The following is a 14,552-nucleotide window of genomic DNA, read 5'->3' on the forward strand; positions in this document are numbered from 1 at the left end:
ACCAGAACAGCAAGCAGAAAGTCCACTCTCATGATCCAGTCACCTCACACCTGGCCCCTCCTCCAACATTAAGGATTACAATTAGACATGAACTTTGGGTGGGGACGCAAATCCAAACTATATCAATTGTTAAGTGTATTGGCATCGTTTTTTCAGAATATTCTCTTATTTTATTTCTATAAGAATTATGGTTTCTTATTTCTGATTCAGGATTGTGTCTGTCTCCTCTCATTTTTCCTCGTCCAGTTAGATGTGGTAGATTGCCTCTAGTGTGGCCTCGGTGATCCACACCTCCTGGTATATACACCTTTGTGTGGCGTTCTCCTATTGAGTATGGGCTTGGCCTAATGACTTCTTTCTAATGAATAGAGTATAACAAATGTGATGAAATGTCACTTTGAAGATGTTTACAAAAAGGTTTTGGTCTGCATCTGGCTCTCTTGTCATTTTTCGCCATTTTTCTCTCTCTTTCTCTCATCATCATCTCTCTCTCTCTCTCTCTCTCTCACTCTCTCACACACACATGCACACACACACACGCACACACACACACAAACTCACTTCTGATTCTGCTCTATCATACCTCATTCTAGAGGAAGCAATATACCATATTTGAATGGCCCTATGAAGAGGCCTGCCTGGCAAGGAACTGATGTAACTGACCAACAGCCAGTGAGCACCTGCCTGCCAACAGCCATGTTAGTTTTCTTATAAGCACATTCTACACATAAAGTACTGAGAAGACGGCAGTTCCAGCCAACATATAGGTTGTAACTTTGTAAGAAACTCAGAGCCAGAGGCCTTTTGTTACGCCATGCCTGGATTCCTGACTCTAAAATAAACTATATGATAATATATATTTGTTGTTTCAAGCCACTGTATTTTGGAGAAATTTTTATAGATAATTAATATAGATTTTGGTACACGGGGTGACACTCTAACAAATACCTAAATATACCTAAACCCCACTTAAATATGTAAGATGGCTTAGGAATCAGGCAGTGGATAGAGGCTAGAAGAAATTTTAAGTGAGTGTTAGATAAATAATAATTGTTTTGAAAAGACTGTTAGTAAAATTATGAAGATTGAAGAAATTTACTGGAAGGACTCAAAAGGCAATAAGGAACATGCTATTGGAAACTGGAGGAAGGGCATACTTGTTAGGGAGAGGCAGAAAGCTTAGCAATAATATAATATCTACCTCTGGGAGATAAAACGTAGGAAGTGTGCCTAATTAATTGAGTAATATAGCTAAAGAGATTTTCAAGCAAAGTGTTGAAGATAAGTGTTGAGACCACCCTTGGGTTTGTTGTTTTACTAGAAGGACTCAAAGGAGTTAGAAAAGGCTGTTATACTTACAGTTACAGTTTGTTACAGTGAAAGGATGTAGATTAAAATTAGCAAAAATAAAAGACGTATGGGAAACTAAAAGCAAGGTCTAAAAGACACCATGCACAACTTTCCATGCATCCTCATTCCATGGTGTGTTGTGCACATGCATAACTACACCTGAGGGCTTAAGAAGGGCACCTCAGTAGTCTTATCTAGCTTAGAATCTTATTTAGATGATGAGATTCTGGACTTTGAGCTGATGTTGTAATGAGGTAATAACACTTGGGGTCCTTATGGAGAGTGTTTTTTTTTTTTTTTTTTTAGATGAAGTTTCACTCTTGTAACCCAGGCTTGAGTGCAATGGAGTGATCTTGGCTCACTGCCACCACTACCTCCCGGGTTCAAGCGATTCTCCTGCCTCAGCCTCCTGAGTAACTTGGATTACAGGCACCTGCCACCATGCCTGGCTATTTTTTGTATTTTTAGTAGAGATAGAGTTTCACCATGTTGGCCAGGCTGGTCTTGAACTCCTGACCTCGGGTGATCCACTCACCTCAACCTCCCAAAGTGCTGGGATTACAGGCATAAGTCACCACGCCCAGCTGGAGAGTATATTTTATATGAGTGAGGGATTGAGTCATTAAAAAACAGACGACTGTGGTAGACAACCTATAGAATGGCCTCTAGTGATCTTAATTTGCTGGTATTCACAGCCTTGTGTAATCCCTTTCCCTGATATATGAGCTAGGCTTAGTGACTCAATTCTAGGAAATAGGATATGGTAAAAGCGATGGGGGAAATTTCTTTAGAGACCCAGATCCAAAAAAGACTCTGGCTTCCTTTTTCCTCTTTTGATATCATGTTCTTTCTATTTCTGAACCCTTGCTGGAAGAAACAACAATAAGTTAAATATAATTTAGAAGTCCCAGTTGCAAAGGGAGAACAAACTTAGGACCATCAATTTTGCAATATGAGAGTTCCTCAAACTCAGCACTGTTGACATTTGAAGCTGATAATTATTTATCATCAGGGACCTTTTCATGCATTGTAAGATGTTTAGCAGCATCCTTGGATTTTATCTCCTGAGTAAAAGTAGTAACCTCCCAGTAGTGACAACAAAACATGGCTTCAGATTTAGCCAAATGTCCGCAGGTGGTGTTCCAGCAGTGGGGTGGGGGATGTGGGAGAGATGCAAAATACCCTTGGTTGAAAATCCACTGATTTATTTGAAAGCCGGAATAGCCAGATTCATCTTAGACATGTGATCTTTGAGGAGCACCAAGGGTGAGATTTTCTCTATCGTATTTTCAAATTTATTATAAAGCAGAAGAAATTAAGGCATTGTGGTATTAACACAGAGATACACACAAACTAATCAATGAAATAAAATACAGTGCCCATAAACAGACCCATACATACAAAGAAACATCATCTGTGGCAAAAGTGGCTTTGAACGTTAGTGAGGAAATATGAGATAAGACAAAAAATGGAGATAAGACAATCAGTAACTTGTATACAAAAAAAAGTGTGATCAGATCCCTATGAAGTAGCATTCTAAAGAGGCTAATTTTAAATAAAAAGTAAAATTTTATAGTTTTCAGAAAGCAACATATCACAGCTTGAATTATTTAGATGAAAATTTTCTCTGACTCGAATACAGAAGTCCTCACTTAAAGTCGTTGATAGGTTCTTGAAATCCTTGGCTGTAAGGGAAATGAAGTACAGCAGGTCCTTAAATAACATCATTTTGTTTAGTGTAGTTTTGTTGTAATGTTGATGGATAAAAGTTGGCTTTGTTATATGTAGTTTTGCTTAAAGTTACAGTTTCCAAGAACCTATCAATAATGTTGAGTGAGGACTTATTCTATTAATAAAAATAACTATTGCTTACGAAGCATTGATCATGTACCAAGTATTTCACATATTCTCTTCAGTCTAGCAATAACTACCTGAGGTGGGAATTCTTACCTAAATTTTAAAGTCAGAAAAATGAGCTCCAGTGAGGTAAAGTGGCATCCTCATAGTTATCCTCATGGTAAACGATCTAGCACAAATTTAGTTTCACTAATATTTTACTTGGAAGAGTCTACTATTGAGTATTTCACATAGGGACCACAATCTCACCAAGCTTAATACTATTTTTTTAGCTTAATACTTAATCTCTCCAAGCTTAATACTATTTTTTACTTTTATACCAGAGTATCAATTGTCTAAGCTTTGGGATTAATTCTTACTTCAACAGATATTGTATTAGAAAATTATTGGTTTGGTTAAAAGCTTGACTAACAAATAAAGTATTCTTGCCTACTGATATCTACAGTGGTTATTTGGATAACTTTCTTGAGTTCCTTATTCTCTAAAAATCACATTCCTGTTTAATTCTCTGGCAATTACCTTACCTTCTTGCTCCTGCTGCTAGGTCTAGTACCACTATCATTTTTTGTCTGTCCCTTACTTTTTTAATTCATTAATTTTCTTATAGTGTTCCTACAGTCTGTTGTATTCTACCTGCCATCCAGCCATGTCTCCTGTGCCATGTTTACCAAGGCACAACTCCTATGCATAGTGCTTCTCTTCCGTGTTCACCAACGTCAGATTCCATTCTCTCTGTTGACTTACAGATACCCAATGAATTCAAATGTATTACCCAAGATTTACTTTTGACGTTTTGTTTGGTTTTGCTTCATGGCTGTCTTGTATCAGTGTCCTCATTGCTGCACTCTCAGAAATATTTCCCCTTTTTATCTCATAGTATGCCCCAAGAATTTACCTTAATCATGGTCGCAATCATACACAAAAGAGAGGTAAATAAGGATCTTTAGAAGCAAAAACATGCTGACTAAATTTAATCTCAAAACAAGTCCACACTGAGAAGCAGAGCACTTAAAATAGTAAACAATATTACTTATCTACCAAACTAGTCTTCAACTTTAAAAAATATGTTCTATCAGATAAACAGAGTATTATATAGTACACCAGGAGTTGTAGGTTACTTAAAGAGACTGCAGTCCCAAGAGAGTGAATGTGTCTCCTGACATTAGGAAATGTAACTAGCATGATTAGGTATCATTTCTAGGATCTTATGACTTTCACTAATTCTAATTCTTAGCAGCATATTTATGTGTGTGTGTTTTTTCAGGGTAAAATTAGGAATCATTACATCAGTTGAACTGTGTTAATTCCATATAAAATGTGCAAGAATTAAAATAAAAACAAAATAAGGTACCACATGTAATAAATTCTACTGGCATCTCATGGTGAAATCACTTTTTTTACAACTCAGCATTCTGAAAATTAAGTAGTGTTATAAACCTTTTGCTCATGCCTATTAAAGTTGCCATTGATGCTGAAATCATGATTACTTATTAACACTGGATAGGGTAATTGCAGTGAACAATCTTGCGGTGGGCCAATTAAGTTGGAAACCCTGAAGACAGTTGAGGTTAAGACTCTCAAAAATGACATTAAAAATAGACATAAATGACAAAGATCGAGAAGGAAGAAATTCACTACAAAATAGCAAAGTACATGTCAAAATACAGAAATAATGTAACAAGTCATTTTATTCTTGAATTCCTCTTCCATTTATGCTGAATAGTTTTAAAATGTAGTCTTTGAACAATGGCAAGTTGGATATTGTATGACTAGCCATGAGGACATTACATTTTTCCTCAGATGAGAGAGAGAGAATACATGATCTATTAAACTACTTGAGAAAATCCAAGAGTATTTCTGTTATTCTCTTAGCAGTATATTAACATATTACAAATTATGATTTATATAACATATATTGTAGTTTGTAATTGAGCAATATAATTGATATTTTCCTGGTGACAGTGCTGCAGATTTAGAAGTAGAGGTTGTTTATATATGTTTTTTTTTCTTTAATCCTTAATGATATTTAAAATTAACTTATTTTTCTGAGGAAAAAAGCAGCAAATATAAAAAAATATAGCAATAATCATATGAAGACAGAACAAAAGTTACCATCAAATGTTACTATTTTTAACATACCAATACAATTCACATCTCATTTCTAAGTATTTTCCACATCACACACAGATTTAGGTATCCTTATTTTATACAACTAGTAATAACGGCTAGTATTATTGAATGATTCCTGTGTGTGTCAGACATGCTGCAATCACTTCAAATGTTTTACAGCATTCATTCTTCACTACAACCCATTAAGTACATCATGTCACTTTTTTCATTTTACAGAAAGGAACCTGAGGTACAGAGAAGTTGAATGACTCATTCAACTAACATTACCTAGCTAACTAGTGGTTAACTGGGATTACAATCTACTCCAGGGCCTCTGTGATACTGCCATTTCAAATACATTATATTACCTGCTTTTTAAACAACTTTTAAAATATGTTTCTAAATACATTTAATGTATTTAGCACAATTTAATATATTAATGCAAATATGCACAGTTTACTTAATCAGAACTTTATTATTGAAGACGTAGTCTATGTTCAATGTACCACTATTGCAAATAAGATTTCAACAAAAATACTGGGCACAAATATTATCAGCATTTTATGTTATATTTTAGAATAAATTAATAAAAGTAAATTAAATGCATCAAGGGCTATAAACATATTTAACCTTTTTTTAAACTCCTGAATTGCTTTCCGAATGCATTTTCTTTCTCCTCTGCTTTACCAGTATTACAGCACAATTTGAAGAAAGTTGGAGATTTTTTTCTGTTTCTGCTTTGCAGTAAGACGACTTGGGTTTCTTTTCTGTTTCTTACATTTTGTTTGCCTGTGAAAAGCTCAGAGGAGAAAAAACAAGCAAAACATTAAGGTTGGAGTACTTTCTATTTAGGAGAATGTCAACTAGATGGGGGAAAAACATCTATTTTTAAAAATAAACTATGACTTGTGGAATATAGAGGTTCATGTTAATTGGCACTGATTCTCCAATATTTCTTATGCTTTTATATATATATATATACTTTTTCTTTAATCCTTATTGATATTTAAAATTAACTTATTTTTCTCAGAAAAAAAGCAGCAAATATAACAAAATATAGCAATAGTCATATGAAGGCAGAACAAAAATTACCATGAAATGTTACTATTCTTAACATACGAATACAACTCACATCTCATTTCTAAGTATTTTCCACATCACACACAGATTTAGGTATCTTTATTTAATACAACTAGTAATAACACCTAGTATATATATATATTTGTGTGTGTGTGTGTGTATATATGTGTGTGTGTGTGTATGTTTATATATATACATATAGTGGGATTGGCAAGGAAAACTAGTGATTAGTGATAAACAGTCATATCGTTTCATAAAGACTACTGTGGTTCTGACACACACTCCCTTGTGGAAATGGTGACAAAATTGTGCAAAAAGTAGTAATGCTGAAAAGATAATGAGAAATGAATCACAGTGAGTAACTTGTGTATTTCTTCATAAGTTAAGATTTGCTCGCCTTGCAATAAGTTTGGATCTTCCACAGCTCCTGAAGATCCAATCTTCACCTCCCCTACAGCCACTCTCCCAATGCCTCCAACCACTCACCTAAGGATTACTCAGGAAACATGGAGTACAGATTTGATAATACCAGCTTTGGCACATCCACTGGTGTCTGCAGCTATGAAAGTATCACATAGATTCAGTACATTTTTGAGGATGTTACATATTACCATACAGTTTTCTCTTGAATGTTTTTCTCATTACAAAACCTTTCAACTAGCATTCTAATTGAGAGCAAAGTTGGACAAAAAATTGAATTGAAAAAAAAAAAAACACTTTTACAAAAAGGAATAACGAAAATAAACAAGGCAGTATTTCACCAAATATTCGTTGAAAATTATTAGCATGGATAGTTACCAGTCACAACTTATTGAGGTCTTAGTGCTGATTGCTACATCAAGAGCCTTATGTATGTCATCTCATGTTATTATTGCAGCCATCTTGATAGATATTACACATATGAATAATCTGAAAATAAAGATCCAAAATGGTAAGTGACTGGCAAGAGGTCACATGGATAATAAGTGGCAGAGTGGAGATATAAACCTTAATTTTTAAAAATGTCCAATATCTAGATAATCAAATTCTCATAAAAGAAGACATCATTTACAAAACTACTATCTATATTTTACTGTTAATTCTTATATTTTGAAATCGCATTGAGTATTGGATACATGTATTTTGTTAAATACACTTTTTAAGGGATGCTCTGAGTAATAATGTTAGAGTAGTTAGACAGGTATGAACAGGGTAGGGAAGAGCCACCAGAAATGGCAGGCATTCATCAGGTGATGTCCAGGTGATCATAAAACTGTCCCTCTGAAATGACAAATGGCCACACTGTCACCGAGAGACAGAAGTTCCCCAATGAATAGAAAACTTTAGTAGCCAGCAAACCTCATTTCCCTGATAAGGTTTTAAGTATGTGCCATAGTTGGCAAGATGGTGGAGTTTGACCAATATGTGACCTTTTTAAGGGGGCACTTGACCAGTAGGGGAAATCACCCCAAGTAAACATGCACACAACTTCAGTAAACACATTGCACATGTGGCCTATCCCAAAGTGCTGGCAGGCAACAATTGAGCAACAGCTTGCCCCGAGGAAGGAATCAAGGGAGAAAAAGGAAAAGGAAAAAGGAAAAGAAAAAGCCTGAACCAAGCCAGTGCACAAACATCCCAAGTCAAGGGCTAGGCAGGGCATTTGATTTGTCAAGTTGCCTGCTTGGCCCTCTTCCAAGTATACTGTGTTTCTTTAAATAAACCTTTGCCTGTCCTTTAAAGCTTGCCTACTAATTCCACCCAATGCCTGCAAGTAGCCAACTTCTGCTCTACAAAAGAATAGATTCTATTGGACCAAACTCTAACCTCTCTTTATTGAAAGAACTGAACCAAGGAGCTAACCAGGGCCAAACCCCATGCACTCGAATCTTGGCTGGCATAATTATATTTACCAACTACCTGGACATGATGGGCAGTCTCAGGATTTTCTAAACCTGACCTCACTCCCTTGTTTCATTTTGACATCTCTATTTATCTTAAAACCCAGGGGGCCATCTATGTTAGAGCCTCCCCACTAACTGAACTAGAACTTGTATCATAGACTATTTATCCCTGGACATCTTTATAGCCCCTGGCAATTTCTCCCTTCAGTGTCAATCTATAGGCATTCCATCTTGCCCAGGGTGAAGAGAGCTATACAATTAACTCCCCTTCTTGTGGGACTCTGTATCACAGCCCGTATGGGAGCAGAAATCACTAGTCACACAAGCCTCCTTAACCTATAGTCAACTCTCAACAGAAACAGCCAACAGCATTGATGCCATGGCTAAAACTTTGACAACCACAGAAGAATGAATCAACTCTTTGGCAGCCATAGTCCTCTAAAATCGCCAAGGACTATATACGTTAATGACGGCACAGGAAGGGATTTGTTTGGCCATAGATGAAAGTTACTTTTGGATAAATCAATCAATAAAAAAAGTACAAGACAGCATCGGGTAACTCATAGTTCAAGCTCCCCATTTACTGGAACAAGCCTCTCAGGGTTGGTTAGGTTGGGAAGGAACCTGGAAATGATTCTCCTGGACTCTTCCCTTTGTGGGTTCAGTTGTTTGTCTCTTAATTTTGCTCCTTTTTGTCCATGTCTTCTGAATCTAATAACTCAATTTGTCTCCTCTTGCATTCAGGTTGTCAAGCTCCAGATGATCCTCAGTGAAGGATACTGTCCACTCAATATTCCAGTGTCACCCTTCTACAGGGGACCTGTGAACTGCCCACCAGTGGAACATGACAGAGACAAAATCCTACCTTTCTCTTTCTTGGACCTGACTGGGCACCACTTCTGCCAACCTGTGAAGCCAGCCTGCCCTGACAGCTCGCAAGAGGCTGATACCCACGGGGCAACCACTGGTCCTCTGTCAGCAGCAGTTACAGAAAACTGACGTTTACGCATTATCCCTAAGAACTGGATCTTGGACATTTGATTGAGGAAATGTTAGAGTAATTAGTTAGCCAAATATGAGTAGGGCAAGAGAGGGCACCCAGAAATGGCAGGCACTCATTAGGTGATGGTCGGGTGACCATAAAACTGTCCCTCTGAAATGGTAAGTGTCCACAACTGGTGCAAAGAAGGAGCAGAGTTTCCCAACAAATAGAAAACACCTGGAGCTAGCAATCCACAATTCCCTGATAAGTTTCTAAGCATGTGCACTAGGGGGCAAAATGGCGAAGTTTGACTGGTATATGACCTTTCTCTGGGGGTCCTAGACCAGGAAAGGAAAATCACCCTAAGTGAACATGAACACAACTTCAATAAACATACTGCGCATGTGGCCCCTCCCGAGTGCTGGCAGGCCACTGTGCATGTGCAAATTGAGCAACAGCTCTCCCTAGCTGGGGATCAAGGGAAGAGAAGAAAAACCCTGGGAACCAAGCCAATGTATAAAAATCCCAGGCTTGGCACAGTGGCTGATACTTGCAATCCTAACACTTTGGGAGGCCGAGGCAAGTGGATCACTTGAGCCCAAGAATTCAAGACCAGCCTAGGCAACATGGCAAAACCTTATCTAGACAAAAAGAAAGAAAAAAAAAATTAGACAGGTGTGGTGGCATGTGACTGTAGTCCCAGCTACTCTGGAGACACGTCAGCGGATCATTTGAGCCTGGGAGGTTGAGGCTGCAGTGAATTGTGATCTAGCACTCCACTTCATGATCCACACTCCACTGCACTGCACTCCACCCTGAGCGACAGAAAGAGACCGTCAAAAAGAAAAAAATAAAAAATAAAAAAAAATCCCAAGCCAAGAGTTGGACTGGCACTAGATGTCTCCAGTCACCCTCTTGACCCTGTTCCATGTGTACTTTGCCTCTTTTAAAAAACCTTTTCCTCTGCTTTAAAACTTACCTAGGTCTCTCGGTTGAAATCTTTCCTCTGAGAAGACAAGGGTTGGGATCGCTGCAGGCATGCCATCCTGTTGTGAACTTGCCATCAGTCACAATACCATAAGCTGCCATAAAAGTATAGATAAACTTGCAAAGGCTTTAAAGAGAAATGTTGTTTTTACTTTATGTATAACGTTTTATAACTTAAGGCATCTGATTTCAAGCAAAAAAAAAATTTATTTTATTTTATTTTATTTTATTTTATTTTATTTTTATTTTTTTATTTTGTGAGGCGAAGTCTCACTCTGTCGCCCAGGCGGGAGTGCAGTGGCGCGCTCTCGGCTCACTGCAAGTTCCGCCTCCAGGGTTCACGCCATTCTCCTGCCTCAGCCTCCCGAGTAGCTGGGACTACAGGCACCCGCCACCGCGCCCGGCTAATTTTATTTATTTATTTATTTTGTATTTTTTTTAGTAGAGACGGGGTTTCACTGTGTTAGGATGGTCTCTATCTCCTGACCTCGTTATCCACCCGCCTCGGCCTCCCAAAGTGCTGGGATTACAGGAGTGAGCCACCGCGACCGCCCATTTTTATTGTTTTTTTAAATAATCATTTTCAATTCTAAGCAAACCATGGTTTCTTCAACTTCCATTTTATACATGGGAGACTTGTGGTCTTACTAATAGTTGTGTTTATTTACATCTTTGTAAGTCAATAATAAAAGATTGCATGTACTTCTTAATTTCCTATTGCTCTTCTTCAGAACGATATTTACTTGTCACTTTTTACTAAAAATAGAAAAACATGAAAACATTAACTTTATGTTTTTAATTTTCTGATAATCTCTCTCAGTTGTCCCTTTTCTATTATGCAAGTCTTCTGTTATAATCATCTTTTCAAACAATTAATCTTTATATTTGACATTTTTAAGTCATTTAAAATATGGTCTAAATTGAACTATGTACACCAAAGCAATAATGGAAATTAGAGGTTTTTTTTTTTTACTGTTTACATTGGTTGTTTGACATGCTATATAGAGTTTAAAAAGTGACTATTTTTATAACATGTAAACACAAATTTTAATTTTTATTAAAGCCCAATAAAGTTATCTTTTTCTTCTTGAATGGTAATCTATTGAAGTAATGCTTGTCTGTTCAAGATGCTAAGTAATATAAAGTATACAGGAAGTTCCTCTTCTTAAGAGTTGGCTTTTATTTTTATTTTTTAATATAGACATTATATTAAGAAATTTATTAGTTAGAATGATTTGTTAAACAAATTGGTAAGTGTTCAATTAAACTTTTTTTGTATTGAATGTAATCAGTGCACAAAATCACATTTGTAACACTCTACTTCTAGCATAGACTTAAAGACATACTTCGTGGGGTGTGTTTTAAGTAATAGCTGCTAGTTTATACACTTGCCTGATAATCAAATAACAAAATACTATGAAAAAATGAAAAAGAAAATCTTTTGAAACTCTTCAGGAAGTTGGTTTGTGGCTGGTTAACTCAAATGATCATCATAACTTAGCTCCCTTGGCAAACATCTTGATATCAAATTTTTGTGGAGCTGTTGATTTCATTCTTTCTCTGTCCATGCACATTCATTTTACTAATGAGTGGATATTGAAAAAGCAATGCAAGTAAGTCAACTATAAAATCTAGAAAAATATGTGGGCTTCTTGTGTTACTGACGGACTGGTTTTGTGTAAAAAGTAAACAAATTACTTGAAATTCAGGTAAAGCAATACATGAGTTCAATACACGGAAGAAGGATTAAAATTGATTTTTTGGTTGGTATCTATGTGTTTTCATATGTTTTATAAATATATCAAAATAGTTATATACTGTATTTTATACATTTATATTATATATTATTGTAGATATTTACATTTATAATACATAAAAATGTTTAGACATAAAATCTTTTTTTTTTAACTTTATGGCAGCCCTTATATATGTGTGACCATTTGTCTTCGTGCTCTAGTCTAGTTTGAGATTGAACTATATTTAAATATGGTAATATATGTCACTGTGTATAATCAATATAGCAGTTTGTGGTACTGTGGTGGCATTTCTAGATTGTTCTTTATTCACTCTGCTTTATTTCTATATCTATGATGTTCAAGATTTTGAAAGAGAAATAGAGTTGTGGTTGGGATTTGGCAAGTTATAAGGCTATCATCTAGAGAGTTTAAACAGAAAGAAATAGGCTTATAAGTTATAAGCTAGGAAATGCATGGTACATTACTTATCTGGATTTGCTTAATTTACCATTAATTTGACAGACTCATAAGTGTTGTATCTAAGGGTTTTAAAGCCTCAAACCTCAAAAGCCATGTGCCCAAACTTTTAATTTTTTATGACAGTCAGCAGCAAAAGAAAACTTATTCCAAGTATTCTATTTTCAGTAGATCAGGCTTTTTTCATTTTCTTACTTCTTTTTTTAAATTTCTGGTTGTTTTCCTCTGAAAACACTAATGAGAATAATGAAGGCATTTCATGAATTGGTAAGTTTAATATTTAACTGATAGTCGTTCTTTTTTACTCACTCCAAACACGTTCTCTCTAGCTTCTCCTTCATGTTTTTACTTCCCGTTTTCCTTTCAGGGGGTCTTGTGTCTGTATTTCTCATAGGAAATTCAAGCCAAAGCATTTAGGCTCATAAAGGTAAAATAATGCCAAATCAACAATGAAGATATTCAACTGGTCATGTTTTCACCACCAATTATTTAAGCAAAACAGCAATATTTTGTAGTACTACTTCGTGCAAAGCATTGTGATAGGAATTTCTAGTTTAGCCTATGATGGGATTTGAAAAAACTGTTTAGTCTTTTACTTATACGAAACGATAGTTCTCAGATATTGGACAGGAGACACCTCAGGACTATGCTCACTAAAAGAAGGGAGGCAACCGAGGTAAGCCTGTGATTACTTCAACTTCCTGCCTAGAAGTAGCTTTCAGTTAGTAGTGCAGGAAGTAGGGACATAAATAAGTCTTGATGGTCCGTTGAATGAAGGAGCTAGAATCAGAGTTTGGGGAAATCAATTTGTGGAGCTGAATTAAGGGAGGAAGAAGTTGCAGGGAGAGCACTTCAAGGATCTGCAGAAGGGGCCACTGGAATCTCAAGCTGAGTATTATCTGTGTGAGTGGATACTAATCAAGAATGAATAAAGAACTAGCAAACAAGAGGCTGAAAAGTCCCCAAGGCTTTCATAAGACTAGAGGAGTTTGCTTTCCCACTAGCCACTGTGTAAACACCTCATAATACCAGGACCTCATGCAGAACCTTCAGAAGGCTATTGCCTGAGTATTGGGACACAATAAGCCATAGAATAAAAGTCTTTCTAAATGTACCCTAATAAAACTTAAAATCAAATCTGAAAAGGACCCAAATTGATTTCAAGTAACAGACTACGATCCAGAAGAAAACTCAGCAATATTTAAAAGAATATAACATTGAGTATCCAACAGTATTAAATTTGTAATATCTGGAAACCAAATAAAAATTACCAGGTATGGCTGGGCACAGTGGTTCATGCCTATATTCCCAGCATTTTGAGAGGCCAAAGCAGGTGTATTGCTTGAGCTCAGGAGTTTGAGGCCAGCCTGGGAAACATGACCAAATCCTGTCTCTACCAAAAAAAAAAAAAAAAAAAAAAAAAATTAGCCAGGTAAGGTGGTGTGCTCCTGTGGTCCCAGCTACTTATGAGACTAAGGTAGGAGGAATGCTGGAGCCCAGGAAGTCGAGGCTGCAGTGAGCTGTGATCATGCTACTGCCCACCAGTCTGGGAGACAGAGTGCGACCCTGTCTCAAAAAATAAATTAATTAAATAAACAAACAAACACACACACACACACACACAAATTACCAGGCCTGGGATGAAGCAGCAAAATATGATCCACACTTAGGGTAAAATAAACAATCAATAGAAACAGACTCACAAGTAAAAGAGATGATGAAATGAGTGATATGGATGTTAAAAACAGATATTGTAACTATATTCCATAAGTTCTAGAAGGTTAAGGAATATAAGAATAAAGTGAGAAGATAAATGCATGATATTAAACAAGAGGCAAATTGTATTTCTAGAGATGAACAAATAAAATAAAGTTGCAAATACACTGGATGAAATTACAGTAGTTAGACATGGCAGAAAAAAATCAGTAAATCTAAAAATTTAATAGTAGAAACTATTTAAAGTCAAACATAGATATGACGAAGACTGAAAAGAGTGAGTATCAGTGAATCTTAGGACAATATGAATCTTAAAAGTAGTCAGAGAAAAGCATCAAGTTAACCATTGAGTAGGCTTCTTCTATGTGCTAGATT

Source organism: Macaca thibetana, chromosome 1 (genome assembly GCF_024542745.1).
Source record: "Macaca thibetana thibetana isolate TM-01 chromosome 1, ASM2454274v1, whole genome shotgun sequence".
NCBI lineage: Eukaryota > Metazoa > Chordata > Mammalia > Primates > Cercopithecidae > Macaca > Macaca thibetana.